Source organism: Nylanderia fulva, unplaced genomic scaffold (assembly GCF_048542155.1).
Source record: "Nylanderia fulva isolate GAGA-0341 unplaced genomic scaffold, ASM4854215v1 Scaffold69, whole genome shotgun sequence".
NCBI lineage: Eukaryota > Metazoa > Arthropoda > Insecta > Hymenoptera > Formicidae > Nylanderia > Nylanderia fulva.
Genome location: NW_028190797.1, coordinates 175,064 through 191,728, shown reverse-complemented (window position 1 = coordinate 191,728; position 16,665 = coordinate 175,064).

The following is a 16,665-nucleotide window of genomic DNA, read 5'->3' as shown; positions in this document are numbered from 1 at the left end:
CTGGCATAAAAAATTAATAGAGCGATAGAACAAGTGAATAATTATTGTAAGAAATTATATGGAAAATAGTAAATTAGGTAATTTCTTTAAATTTTTATTCATTGAATAAACTGTATTAAAAAAACAGTCGTTTGTTACTTTACTTATTGAATAAACTTCGGACTTGCTCTTTCTCGTATCCTTAATTCAAATTAATTATTCCTTTCTTGTCATACAACAACATATGTATATATTGTGTCATTTATTAACAATTTACTAATTTAATTATTTTACTTAAGTGTATGCTACGAAAATTAATACGCATATATATATATATATATATATATATATATATATATATATAATATTTTATCTATAAAAAGCTAATTAAATTATCAGAAACTTTTATATAAGAACAGGTTAGATAATTTCCGACTTGCTGTCGAGGACGACGACTTTCATGTTCTTATTGGATTCATAATTTTCATCTATGCAGTAGCAATTGCTGCTGCTTCCTCTAAAAACATCAGTGTTCCATAAGGATAAATGATCCAGTGCGTAGCTAACACCTTCCTACACGCACTCGAACGCGTGTTAATGAGCTTCACGGTAATCAGTGTTCAGTGATGGATTCACTGCAAGAGTTTCCGAGCTTTACATCTTTACCGGCAAACTACATCTTCATTCTTTAGTACAAGAAACATTATTAGAATAATTGTAATATTAAAATTTTAAACTAATAAATTAAGCAATAAATATATATATAAGGAGAAAACTCATACATTTCTTTGTTATTTTCACCTATTTATAAAAAGTTTACGAATTAAAAAAATTCAATCATTACATTATACTATAGAGCAAGATTCAGCTTGAAGAATTTATTCTTATAAAATTTTTGTACGATGATTTTTAACCGAGTTTTGAACGATCAAAATGAAAATGACATTTTCTTTTCAATTTGTGATAACTTGATAAGGAAAGATCGAAATTTAAATTTTAAGAAATGATTTTGCAGGGAAAACTGTAGGCTTTATGTGAAAATGTTAAAAATTTTTTTTCAAATTACCTTGTGTATGCGACATGTCTATAAAATGAGAAAAAATTTTTCATTTCGTTATGTTTGTCGTTTTCTGTTTGTAAAAAATATTAGAATTGAAGAAAATAAAAAAAGCTATGACCTTTCGAAAGTAAATTTTAAGCTTTAAAACCTTTTTTTTAAATTTAAATTATCATTTTCCGAAACAAACTTACAACTATTTAAAATTTGCTTATCTTTTTGGACAATTTCTTTGATTCCTTAATTATTTTGAGGAGTATATCTTCAAGATGTCCTTTGAATGTCTTTTAGATATTATGTGATGTGCTATCAAAAAACACTACTGTACGATTTTCTTATGACTTCTTGCAAAGATCAGGTCCCCATAATCATCATCATCATCATCATCATCATCATCATCATCATCATCATCATCATTATTATTATCATCGTTGTCGTCACCAACATTGCTTCCTGCGCGACAATCAGTTACCGAGGAAGAGCATTATTGTTTCCTGGTTCAGGCAATTATTGTTATTGTTACGATCGGCTGCAGAAGCTCTCCCGCCGCGAAATAATGGCATTCTGGACAAGCCCAGCGAGATGACACAACGCGCCAACAATGACTGCCACGCGCAGCAAGAGGGAGAGAGAGAAGGGCGACCGCGCAGTCAGCTCGACGGGAATCCTTATTTTTCTCCTGAAACAGTCGACAGTTGCCGATTGCCGGCATCGATAATAGGTAGCTAGGCATGTCTCGAGGCCGTCCGGCCGGAAAGATGCATCGTTGAATAGTCTCGCGTGCGATCGAATGCGTCGCACATCCATCATCCCATCGAGATGCGGTATTTCGTTTGATTAGAAAATTTCTCCGCAGCAGAGAAATATATGAAAAGGTAATTTTTCAAAAAGGCAATGTTCTACTTTTAATCTACGTGTCATTCTCTTGGATTCAATGTGAGTTATCAAATAATTGATCGTTCAAATATTAATCGCATTATTTTTTTAAATGTGATTAATAAGATATATTTACTCTTACAAATGACCTTTTTTACAGATTAAATGTTTTATAAATTGATGTGCAGATTATATTATTAATATAAATAAGAATTTCTGTGTTATAAAATTTATTTTCTTGTATTTGTAATATATCATCTTTTAAGATACGCATTTGATACGTATTTGAAATTATATATATATATGTTTACCTTTCTCTGCTTTTTTAATGCGACAGACTTCAGTGTTAATTTTTATATTAATAAATTTGTTTATACGTTTTATTGTGCGTTGCGGATTTATTTATATGTAATCTCCATTAAAATGGTCCAAAAAAGAAACGTAATCCGAAAATTCTTGAAATAAGATTGTATACTAAATCTCTTTTAATATATATATATTTTTGATAGATTTTTATTAGTTTAATTTTTTTATACAGTTCCAACAGGGAATTCAGATTATTAAAAACTTGAACGAAGAATAAATGAAGAAAATAAAAAATAAGAAATATTCTGCAATATTTTATAAATGTTATATTAACGTTGCAGAAAATATATCAGCATCATTGCAAAAATATTGCACAATATGATTTAGGAGCGGACATATCTATATTACTGCAATCTTTTTTGCGAATAAAAGATAAGGGAAACGTTTATTTTAGAGTTTAAGGATGATATTTTCACCGTTTTTAAATGTTCCTTAAACTCTAAAATAAACGTTTTCCTTAACGTTTTTCGAGTGGACATTTCAATTAATTAAAAACGTTCGAAAGTCGATTATTAAACGTTTCAAAGAAACATTTGTACAACGTTTTTGAGACGAATATGTGCTACCTGGGATATTGCATTTTTGCATTGAATGCATCAGTTATGCAAGGGACAATTAATTTCAGAATGTTTTTATTTTGATATCTTTCATTTCGAACAAAATTTTAAATATATATTTTACACATACAATCTTAAAAAATACAAAAAATATAAAAAGATTTAAAAAAAGACTAATATATACACTCCTTAAAATAATTAAGAAATTATTGTCCAAAAAATAGACAAATTTTAAATAGTTGTAACTTTGTTTTGAAAAATGCTAATTTAAATTTTAAAAAAGGATTTAAAATTTTTGTGGCTTCTAGTAGAAATTATTACAGCAAGTTTGTGATTTTTTGTCAAATTTTGGGGTACTAGAAGAAAGTTTCGGTCGATAAAATTTTTTAAATCACTTTACGTAACTTTTTTTTTAATTTAAACAAAATGGAAAAATTTCTTTCGCGAATTTCTTCGTTATTTTCACCTATTTATAGAAAATTCATAAGATACAAAAAAATTCAGCCTCTATATACTATAGAGCAAAGATTCAGCTTTAAGAATCCATTCTTAAAATTGTTGTACGATGATTTTTAACGGAATTATGAACGATTAAAGCGATAACTTGATAAGAAAAGATTTAAATTTTAAATTTTTTAAAAACTAAGAAATTTAAATTTTAAAAAACGATTTTGCTGGAAAAAAATTTTCTTTAAATCCTTTTGTGTATGCGACATGTCTACGAAGTAAGAAACAATTTTCCATTTCTTTATGTTCGTCGTTTTCTGTTTGTAAAAAAATACCAGAATGAAAGAAAATGAAAATATAGCTATGATCTTTCGAAAGTATAGATTTCAAGTTTTAAAACCTTTTTTTAAATTATCATTTTTCGAAATAAAGTTACAACTATTTAAAATTTGCCTATTTTTTGGACAATTTTTTTTGATTTCTTAATTATTTTTAAATGTGTATAGTTCGCAAAATTCGAGATGATGAGATCTGTCAATAGAAGCAATAATTTCCACCGCGTGCACGTGTGATGCTATCGCGTGATGTTCAAGTTTAATTTTTCTCCGATTGGGCCTCGCGAAGACGACGTATTCATTTTCTCATAATTGATAATCAACGCGTCTAACCTTCGGTGTGCAACGGTAATAACGATTCACGCATACAATTGAAGGGACTTGTATGCGACAAACAATCCATTGCAGGGGACTCATGCGTGCGTGCAGGTTTTTCTAATGAGGCAAAGGTCACTTCCGGTCGAACAGAAAACGGAAACGTAAGCGCGTGCTCGCTCACATCCGTCGCGGTTGCCAACTGTTTATGCTACCTGAATGCATATCGAATCGACTATGTCTGTTGCAAGAAACTGCAGGTACATTTTCATTTCTCAATAACACAAAAAAATAATATATTATTTTTTTATTATTTAACGGAGTTATGAACTATTAAAACAAAAATAACATTTTCTTTTCAATTTGCGATAACTTGATAAGAAAAGATCGAAATTTAAATTTTAAAAAACGATTTTGCTAAGAAAATTTCAAAAAATTTCTTCAAATTTCCTCTTGTGTATACGACATGTCTACAAAGTAAGAAAAAACTGTGCTCGTCTTTAAGTTGGCCTGTTTATGTAGGTTCTTCTTCTTTATTTCTACTTTATTTAATTTTATACGAGCCGTAATTTTTCATTTACTAATTATTTATTTATTAATTTTTTATTATTATTATTTTAAAGCAGACGCGATGTTTTTTATAGATTTTGAATTCTGAAAACGATGTCGTAAGCCAACTTTCACGTCTCCGAAATAATTGAAGTCTGATATGCAAAAAGTAACTTCTTTGCAATTTTAAGATTTTTTTGTGAAAAAGATTAACATTATTAGGAAATTCTGATGAGATTTCATGAATGTATAATATTATTCATTTTCTATGAAATGCATTTATTTATTTCGATATATTACTATAGTCATGTTAAAAAGGATTTTACTAAAATAGCAAATATTCGGCCTATGATGATCATAGTCATAATAATTATATACTCATAATTTTTAATTTAGGCTATCGATACACATATACAGTGTAACTTATAGATTCGAATCCATTAAATGCATATTTATATATAGAGTGTCTTACACTCATTTTAATTGTTTACCTTGAATTTTTCGAAACAAATATATTTTCGGAAAAATGTTCCAGACAAAAGTTATATAATCTAAAAGGAGACAAATAATGGTAAATTCAAATTTGGAAAAATATTTTTTTTCCAAAAAAAAAAAACATTTATTCCTTAGGAATATCTCTATATGAATAATCTCCAGCTTTAATAACGTGACTAAAAGGTAAGTAAATCATCCTTAAAAATCATTTTGTCTAATTTAAAATAATAATTTTTTTATTACATACATAAATTTACTAATGCATATACAGTTCATTTCATACACATGTCCAATTTTAATGCCCCAAAATAAAGGATCATAAGCTGTTTTCACCAAAAATTAAATTGATGATATCAAGTTGATTTTTTTCAGATTAAATGAGGTAGAAAGTATACTATATAACATGTGAAAATTTTGTGAAAGGTTTTTAGGGTCACAATAGAGCCCTACTTATTTTTTTCATGAAACGGAAGTATATATTTTTTCATTTGAATAGTTCTTATCAAAATTAATAACATTTATTTCAAATATTTTTTTTACTTTATTAAGATAATGATAAAGAGTTATGGAAAATAATATATTTCGAGAGAAAACTTCAGAGAAAGACATATGTGAATGTGTGTGTGTGTGTGTGTGTGTCGAAAAGTGTTAAAGAAAATCTGTGGATCTTGAAGAATTTTAGCTAAAGAAAGTTTTCCTTTGTTTTAAGACACTTTAATATAAACTTGTACTTTTAGTTTTACTCGCGAATCAAATTTTATTTTATAAATTATATAAATTCTAATTTATTTATCAATATTTCAGTTTTTATAAATAATTAACAAAATTTTAGAGAGCCGAAAAAAGTAGATCATTATTTATACATCATCGCAAAAAATTTTAAAAGTCGACAAGAAACTAAAATCGTCACTTTAGATGCCTTCCTCTCTCCGCTTTTAAACATAATATAGGAAACATAACATTTGAGACGTAACATTTGTGCAACCTTTCATAAATATATTTATGACAAAATAGCGTAATTTATTTTCACATATTCAAGATGTATATGAGACATTTTTAAATATATTTTGCGAAGGTCTTTGAAAGAGACCTTTTGTGTTGTGTGGGAACGTTTTTCAGACCTAACGTATAACTTATCAATGCGGACATTCCTAGGATTCCAACTTAATCTTTTTCGATTTCTATCACACAGAAATGCACTACCCTTAGAGATTCTTTGAGATTCAAAAAAATTGTATTGTTTCCGAAATAGAAAAATGTATTTTCGAAAAATGATTACGTTAAATGATAAATATATGTATAATGTGTAAAATAAAATAAATATATATAATAAAAATATATAAATATGTTTCAAAAATATAAATATAAACTGAGAGTATTAAACAGGCAATAAGAGCCACATCGCGGATGACAGTGCGTTATCCGAACGAAACTAAATTTTTTCGTTAGGATTAAAACCTGTGCACAAGGCACTAAATTTTTTACTTTCCGCTTTTTTATTAATTAGTCAAAATTCATAATTCTGACTACTTTGATCGCTCATATCTTTGAAACCAATTGTCGGTTCAACTTAAAAATCAATTGTGATTAATTTCTTATTATAAAGTATCATTTGGTAAACAAATCAATTCCAAATTCGCGAAACCCAAAATAGTCGATTTTTGCGGAAGCTCAATTTTCCTTTTTTTGCTTTGCCTGCCATTTTGAGTCTTGCAGTTCCGCATTTGCCACACGGCATTTAAAAGTAGAAGGTTTAATGAAAATTTTAAGCACTTTATGCCAATTTGGAGACGATTTTTCCTTAGCAAAAATGTTGAGAAGTCAATAATTTTCGAGTTATAAGCGTTTGAAAAAAATGGGTTTTTTGAAAACTAAACGTTTTGGAGTTAAAAGTCTAACATAATTACATTCTTCAGTTAATTTCAGGTAGAGTTTACTATAATAAAATTTTAATTTGAGGCTTAGTTATAAAGATACATAATGACAAATATTGGAAAGTTGTAAAAAATTATGATCTTTTTCGACATTTTCGCTGAGGAAAAATCGTTCCCAAATTGACCAAAGAACCCACTTGTTATCGTTGGTCCGTTAGTTACCGGACACCCTGTATAAACAAAAAATATTTTGATATATCACATATACACAATCTTGGAAATATCAGTGAAAACTATTTAAAAATTTAAATTCTTAAATCTTAATTTGAGAATGAAAAAATTGGGTAAAAGCTGTGTACACATAATGCAGTTTACAGAAAATAATTTATATTACACTAGGATATAATTATTTCGTAAAACAAAACTGTAATTTAAGGTTGCTTTTAAATTGTAGTAGCTTTCTGTGTCGCAAATTATTTAATATGCGAGTCAAACATTACAATATAGACATTTATTGCGCATACACTTGAACTTATTGTCGCGTTTGTTGCGAAAAACTGATGACGCAAGTCACGCGTATTAAAAATATTTACAATATTATGATTTTAATTTATTATAAATAATTTAACTCATTGTAATATTAATTAACAATTACACCAAAGTATATATAAATAATAGATGAAATTGAATTTAATTGCCGTATTTTTTACCACATTTTGTTTTGATTTGCAACGATGAATTGATCTAATTGTTGAAATCATCAAAGTCAGAAAATTGGTCATATCTCTGGATTGACAGTTAATGAGTTGATTGATTGCTCGATTGCTGTATGTAATGAATCAATATTTTCTACATATTTATCAGAATTCAACAGACAGATTAAATTATTCGATGATCCATACAAAGAAAATAATTGCTAGATTAATCAATATTATTTAATCTTGTTTGAATCACATATGTGCCTAGTATACATATATACTAAATCCTAAATAGTTAGTATTAATGAAACTTTTCCTATCAAATAATTTGTTACTGATGAGAACTTTAAATCGATATTTTCAAAAATGTAAAAGCAAATGTAAAATTTCTTGTTTAATTACTCAATTTTCACTTTAATTCACAATTTATACTTAACTGTCGCGAATTATTGATGACAGAAGAAATACAATATATGATATATTTGCATGATATATAGCAAATATTGTATTTTGATATAATATTAGCTAATTGTAAGTTAAGTTGACTCTAATATATATAATATTTGCGGTAAACACAGACTATTTATTAAATATTTAAATAATTAAATTATTATTAGTATTTTAATTTATATATATATATATATATATATATATATATTATATAAATTATTCATGTCATTATAATATGTAAATCATTCAATTCAATAATATACTTATTTATATGCAACAAAAATATAAATAATTGAATAGAAATGAAATAAGAATAAATTATTAAATTTTTATTCGTTTTTTACCCTGTTGACCTAAGTACCGAAAGTGAATAGTTGTGAACATCAGAAGAGTTGAATATCTGCTTATTATAATGTGGTAGGTGTACATTGAGCATTATTATCCAAATCTCAAAGACTGTTAAATCCATTCGGTAATCTGCACAGAATAGAAAATGAAAATAGTTGAATTAGTCAATATTACAAAGTCCTTGCTGAAACACATGTAATAATTCAAAGTAAATGTAATATTGTTTTTATTCCTGTTTTTTTACCCTGTTCTTCTGATTTTTGAAAGTGGAGAATTAACGTCACAACTAGGTGGCTGCTGATATCTACATGAAAAAATATCTTGAGCAAATCTATGAGAATCGAAGATAATGCTTAAATTTTTTCGATAATTTGCACAAAAAAGAAAAAGAATGGCTAAATTATTTATTATTGTGAAGTCTTCCATAAAATATGTGGCCTCAATATAAAATTATTAAATAAATATATGTTATTATTAAACAAAATACTTGTATTATACAATTGTCGTTGAAAAATTTAATTCCATATTTTTATAAATTCATATGTCAGTATTAGTCAAATATAAAAATTTTTGCGTAAATAATTTTTATACTTAAAGGGATCCCTCTCAATTTCTGTTTTATCGACGCAGTCGTATATTTTCGTACTTCTAGTATCTTTTTTTTAATTTGATAGAATTAAAAATGCTTTTCTACGATTGCAATACATGCATCAATAATCCCAGGGAAACTCGATTTGATATAAAAAATGAGAAATAACAGTTTTTCTTATCTATTTTTATTTCGATTTGACATCTCGAATTGTAGACGAACTGTCAATTTTATCATAATATGCCCGAGTCGAAATCTTGATACTATTTTAACACCTTTAAAGCTAATTTGTATTTATTTAACTGACCTATCCACTTACATATAATGACAATAACCTACTTTGATGATATTATACTTGTTTACTCCTCCATTGAACCTTCAATTCTGTAAATTTTGTGATCTAATGCTACTTTAAAACTAAAAATGCTGCTAATATTTTGATTATAAAAGTAGGTCCTTTTTCAGTAGGAGTTAAGAGAGCAATATAGGTTCAAGTAAAACCTCTATATTAAAGCTTCATGCCCTATGTGTGATTTTATTCTTAAAATTATATTCATAAAATAACAATAATAAGCAAGAAGATGCAAATTAAATTATGTAAAATATAATAATTTTACTTGTTTAGTAACACTGTAAAATAACTGTAATTTAATTTAACAAAATTGTAAAATTATTTGCGTAAAATTATTATTAAAATAAGACACAGCATAAAATGCAATAAACATCTTATTGCACTTTATATCTTATTTCACAATTGTTAAATAAAATTACAATTATCTTGCAATGTTAAATATATAAAATTATATATTCTACTAAAGTATATTTTTTTAATCCATTCTAAAAATAAAAAGCATAGTTTTTTTAATACAATATTTTATATATGTACCTATATCTTTCTTACATTGATAAGAGGAAAATTTTTTATTCAGTTTTTCTTCAGTTATAACTCTTAATTGCAACTAAAATGTAGCTTCGACAGTTCAAATTGGAGCTTAAGACTTGATATTGAACTTTATATATTAAACGCGAAAAATATCATGTCAATAAAATTTCTATGAAAAAAATGTCTTTTAGTCATTGAAATATACTATAAGGGTGATTTTGTTGCTTTTTTGAATCAATTATAAATTTTTTTATTAACTAAAACATTTTTTTTTTCATAAAATAGCATGTTATAAAGTAAAAACAAAAAATTATTATTACTGATGAAAAACTATCAAAATTGCAATGTTTAACGTATTTAACCGAGTTTTCCACAAAATCTTGACGTGCTAAAGCAAACGGATTTGAATTCAACAACGAAAAAAATTTAATACAGCAATTATAAGTTTTAACCTTTTGCAAAAATCTTGTTAGTGTTATTTAAAAAAAATTATTTATTTGTATTTAATTACCTTTTTTTTGTTTCAGATTTTTCTCCTTCATATACACTATATAAGTTGTAACAATTTTTATAATATTATACACACACATACAAATTTATAATAATTGTATAAATTTAAATTTCTAATAATTATAAATAAAATAAAGTTTTTAAAATAAAGTATAAAATTTTATTATTATTATTATTATTAAGATATAAATGTGTGTAATATATAATTACGATAAAAAAATAATAATAATACTTGCAGGAAGACACGTTACATCATGTAGAATATATAATTTTATATATTTAACATTGCAAGATAATTGTAATTTTATTTAACAATTGTAAATTAAGACATAAGGTGCAATAAGATGTTTATTGCATTTTATGCTGTGTCTTATTTTAATAATAATTTTACGCAAATAATTTTACAATTTTGTTAAATTAAATTACAGTTATTTTACAGTGTTACTAAACAAGTAAAATTATTATATTTTACATAATTTAATTTGCGTCTTTTTGCTTATTATTGTTATTTTATAAATATAATTTTAAGAATAAAATCACACATAGGGCATGAAGCTTCAATAGAGGTTTTACTTGAACCTATATTCTCTCCTATATCTCCCTCTCTCTTCCTCCCTCTCTCTCTCTCTCTCCCCCTTCCCCCTCTCTCTCTCTCAGAGATTTTTTTTTATCGATTTTGACCAGAACCTCCCCTTAAATATAAATACAAATGAGATAGGCCTTAAAAGCCGAACGCGCGGCTTAATGCGTGCATTCCAACGAAAATTAATTTTTTGTTGGAAATAAATAATTGCGCACAAGACACGTATTTTTTTTGGTCTACTACCAAGACTTATATATAAAATAATCTCTTATTTGAGATTTAATTCCAAAGATCCCCTCTGATCCTCCTAAAGAAATAAATCCGAGAGAGGCCTCTTAAGGTCTTTCTCACTTGTATTTATATATTTATTAACTATTATTATGTTTTTAAAAAGGGTGCCACCAGTTAAGATAGTCCAAATGACCTCATCTTAAAAAGAAACAATTAACTGCCTTATGTGTATATAGTTTATGTGTATATATTAATAACAAAATTCTCTATAATGTTTCTATCTCATCTTTCCTCATCCCCCCTTTAATAACGACAAAAATTGCTAATTTTGCTTAATATTTTTACCTCAAATCATATCTAGAAAAAAATTATTTAAAAATTGAGTATGTAAATATAATAAAACTGCATTATTAAAATTTTTTCAATGTTTAGGACCTATCTTTTTATTCAATAAAAAATTTTAATGTAAAAAATTGTAATATTTTCGTGCTGGAAAGGGTTTCAGTTCAAATTTTTCTGTGAATAATATATTTTCGTATTTTCAATTTTCACAAATTTTTTCAGATTTTTTGGAATGATGCGCGACTCCTAAATTGACAAAAACCCGTATTTTTAGTGATTTTTAATAATTTTTATCTTTAAAAAAGTTCACAGGCCTCTTAATTATCTTCAAATCTTCAGAGATATTTATTATTATTCAATAAATATGATAATCAATACATTTTTTACACCTTATAATTTTTTGAAACAAATAATTGCATTTTTTACTTGTAACTTATAAATATTTATTGTTTATAACTATACAATTATATCATTTATAATATAATTATATATGTGTACTCAGAGTGAAGAAAAAGTATGGAAACCCTGCAAAATCTCGTAAAATATAACTTTTACAGAAAAAGGTTTACTATAAAAGTTATAGGACTCAAAAAAACGGAATAACCAATTGGTGTGAAAAAAATACACAGTTGCTTTAAAAAAAGCTGTATGTACCTAACTTGCAATATATTTTTTTAAAAGCAAGGTTTTTTCTACACCAATTGATTGGTCTCATTATTCCGTGCATAAAAGCATTAAGATATGATTACCGAAAACTGAATATTTTACAAAATATATTTTACATTTTAAAAAATTTTAAACTTTTAATGTACTTTGTACATTTATGTTTTAATTAATTGTTTCATTAATATTTCAGTTATATATATATATATATATATATATATTATTGTTACGTCCGCGACCACCTTTCGGATTATCTCGAAGAAATGTCGCGCGCACTCAAACTCTCACACGCCGGAAATGAATACACTCGCGTAGTAAAGCAATAAACTTTAATATTAGAAGCCAATAAACCGTAGCGATACAATATAATATTACGTGCATTAATCCTAATGCAAATATATCCGCCGATCAGCTGTCAGAGGATACGTCCTCACCGCACGACAGCTAGACCAAAACAAAACGCATCGATAGACATAGGGTGCGTTCCGTTATGCACTGCAAGTACTGGCACTATGACGTCATGCAAGTGTACTGTTGACAGCGTTCCTTTTTAATTTTGTGCACTTTGAAGCTACTGCAAAATAGTAAAACGGAACGCACTACAGTACGCTTTCAGCAGACTTTTAACTAACCTTTTTCGCTAATAATCATCGAGTGAAAAATTGGTGAAATGGATAATACCATTATTGCATTAATTACATATAATTTAATCGAGAATATATATGATTCGAGTGAGTCATCAAGTGAAAGCGATTTGGAAATGGAATTAATAAATGAAATGAGACGACAAATTAAAATACCTAGAATAAAATGTAAAAATTACGTTAAAAATATTGTATCATTATATTCAGATATGGAATTTAAAAGTTAGTTCCATCGTACACATGGAGGAAGCCATCTTGATTACTGCGAGTGCTTTACCTCGCCGGTTGCAGTAATCGCAACAGGAAATAACGTCAAAATTAATGACGTCATATACTCATGATAGTACTTTCGCAGTGCACTGCTATCTATATCGGAACGCTATTGGTAGTACTGTCAGTACTTGCAGTGCATAACGGAACGCACCCATAAACAGCTTCTTAGCGACGATAGAAGATCCTGATAGAAGACCCTGATAGAAGACCCTGATAGAAGATCCTAATAGAAAATCCTGACGATCGTATAATACAGGGATGTATCGTCAAACGGGCGGGACACGGACATAACAATATATATAAGTAACAATATATATAAAGAAAAAAAATACATATAAAAATATATATATAAAGTAACAAATAATTATTTTATTGCAATATATCTTAAAAAATTAAATAATTAATTAAATTAAAAATATACAAATGTATTCGAACGTAAATGTATGGAATATGTACGTTTGTCATTAACATAGATTAATTGTTTAATTAATTATTGCAATGCTTTTTAAAGTTAAAAAGTCAAATAATTTTATTGTAAACATTACTTTAATAACAAATAATTAATTCACTTTAAATATTACATTATAATATTATATATATATATATATATATATATATATATATATATAATGACGCGACTTTCCGATGCTTCTGTCTGCTGAACGGCTCGATGAATGAGTTTTGTGCTCAAGAGGACTTTTCATCATCACATGAATAAACATTTCCCGTAGTTTCAGAAAATTTGACCGAACGGTCTTTTTTGTGGTTTTGTGCAGAGTCCTTTGAGTAAACAATTGTAAATTAATTTCACTTGATTTCAATCAGAGAGAAGACTGAAAGATGTTACGGCTCGCTTTTAGGTGATCCCTGAAAGCGATACGCCCTCTGTGAACATAGAAAACGTGGACATGAACTACATAGCCAATGTCCACGAATGTCTCAGTGGGTACATGTAATGTGCACAATTTCTGATTGTGTTCTGTGCTATGTGCACGAAATGACGCATATACAAGGTGTTCGGCAACAGGTGGGCCAAAATGTAAGGAGTGGTTCTACATGATAAAATAAGACGAAAATCAAGAATGACAAAATTGCGTCCGAGACTTCGTTCATTAATTATAAATATTTTAAATTATTAATATTTTTACGATGTAAATATCTGTGTACTTATGCGTCACAGTGTATTTTGACGGCGACTCCACCGATGTACCTTTCGCACGCCAGATATCGGCAGATTGCCGTGCGTCAGGCGTCCTTAATGCGAAGTGTAAAATATTTATAATTAATAAACGAAGTCTCGAACGCAATTTTGTCATTCTTGATTTTCGTCTTATTTTATCATGTAGAATTACAGATAAATTAATTTATTTACATTTCACTATGTTCAATACTATTCGTAAAATACATTAAAAATTGTCGTTTTGTTAGAAAATGCAATTTAATCAACATTTGTATATATTGATTTACAATAGATATACCTAATCAAAATTACCTTACATTAATTAAAATTAAACTATTAAATTGCAAACATTAAATTATAATTGTTAAATTACAAATCTAGCTTTACTAAATATTATTGAACATAATATAGTGATACTTAATTTAGATATTAATTTATTTCGACATATTATGCAGAAAAAAGATTCGTATTCTAATAATAATACAAATAGCAAACATTCAATTTAAAAAATGGTAATAATTCAATCGACCAACTCTGGCAAATAAGTAATTTTATTAAATTTTCGGCCGTGGGTTTCGGCTCTTATCAAGTGCTATAATATAATATTACACATTATTAGAAAAATAAATATAAAAATAATAAATTATATAGAAACTTTCACACGTTAATACGCAAACATATCTATGTTCTTAAATCAAAGTAAATCACAACTTTTAAAAAACAAAAATTCGATCTTACAATGACATCATATAACCAGAGTTGGTCGATTGAATTATTACCATTTTTTAATTATCATCTGGTGACTTCATAGTTTATATCAATTATTCAATTTAAAGTTGGAATAAATATTTATTTCTCTGCAACATAAACATTAAACATTTTTTAATTATTTTAATTAATTTAAGACTAGATACGTCTCAGAATTTGTAAAAATTACAGTCAATTATAAATATGTCTTTTTTGTATTCAATAACAAAAAATAAAATTAACACATACATAAAATAAAAACATGTTAAATATGTATTACAGCATGTACTACAATTTGCAAAGAATAGCTAACATGTTTGAAATATTAATCATATATCATATATCATATATCAAATATATATATATATATATATATATATATATATATATATATATATATATACAGGGTGTTCGGCAACAAATGGGCCAAAATGTAAGGAGTGGTTCTACATGATAAAATAAGACGAAAATCAAGAATGACAAAATTGCGTCTGAGACTTCGTTCATTAATTATAAATATTTTACACTTCGCATTAAGGACGCAATTTTGTCATTCTTGATTTTCGTATTATTTTATCATGTAGAATCACTCCTTACATTTTGGCCCATTTGTTGTCAAACACCCTGTATATATATATATATATATATATATATATATTTGATATATGATATATGATATATAATTAATATTTCAAACATGTTAGCTATTCTTTGCAAATTGTAGTACATGCTGTAATACATGTTTAACATGTTTTTATTTTATGTATGTGTTAATTTTATTTTGTTGTTATTGAATACAAAAAAGACATATTTATAATTGACTGTAATTTTTACAAATTCTGAGACATATCTAATCTTAAATTAATTAAAATAATTAAAAAATGTTTAATGTTTATGTTGCAGAGAAATAAATATTTATTCCAACTTTAAATTGAATAATTGATATAAACTATGAAGTCACCAGATGATAATTAAAAAATGGTAATAATTCAATCGACCAACTCTGGTTATATGATGTCATTGTAAGATCGAATTTTTGTTTTTTAAAAGTTGTGATTTACTTTGATTTAAGAACATAGATATGTTTGCGTATTAACGTGTGAAAGTTTCTATATAATTTATTATTTTTATATTTATTTTTCTAATAATGTATAATATTATATTATAGCACTTGATAAGAGCCGAAACCTACGGCCGAAAATTTAATAAAATTACTTATTTGCCAGAGTTGGTCGATTGAATTATTACCATTTTTTAAATTGAATGTTTGCTATTTGTATTATTATTAAAATACGAATCTTTTTCCTGCATAATATGTCGAAATAAATTAATATCTAAATTAAGTATCACTATATTATGTTCAATAATATTTAGTAAAGCTAGATTTGTAATTTAACAATTATAATTTAATGTTTGCAATTTAATAGTTTAATTTTAATTAATGTAAGGTAATTTTGATTAGGTATATCTATTGTAAATCAATATATACAAATGTTGATTAAATTGCATTTTCTAACAAAACGACAATTTTTAATGTATTTTACGAATAGTATTGAACATAGTAAAATGTAAATAAATTAATTTATCTTAATGTATATAATACAAGAAAAAGATTTATCAAACAAATAATAAACTGTAAAGGTCGCCAGTAATAACTAATCGAAATTTCAATAA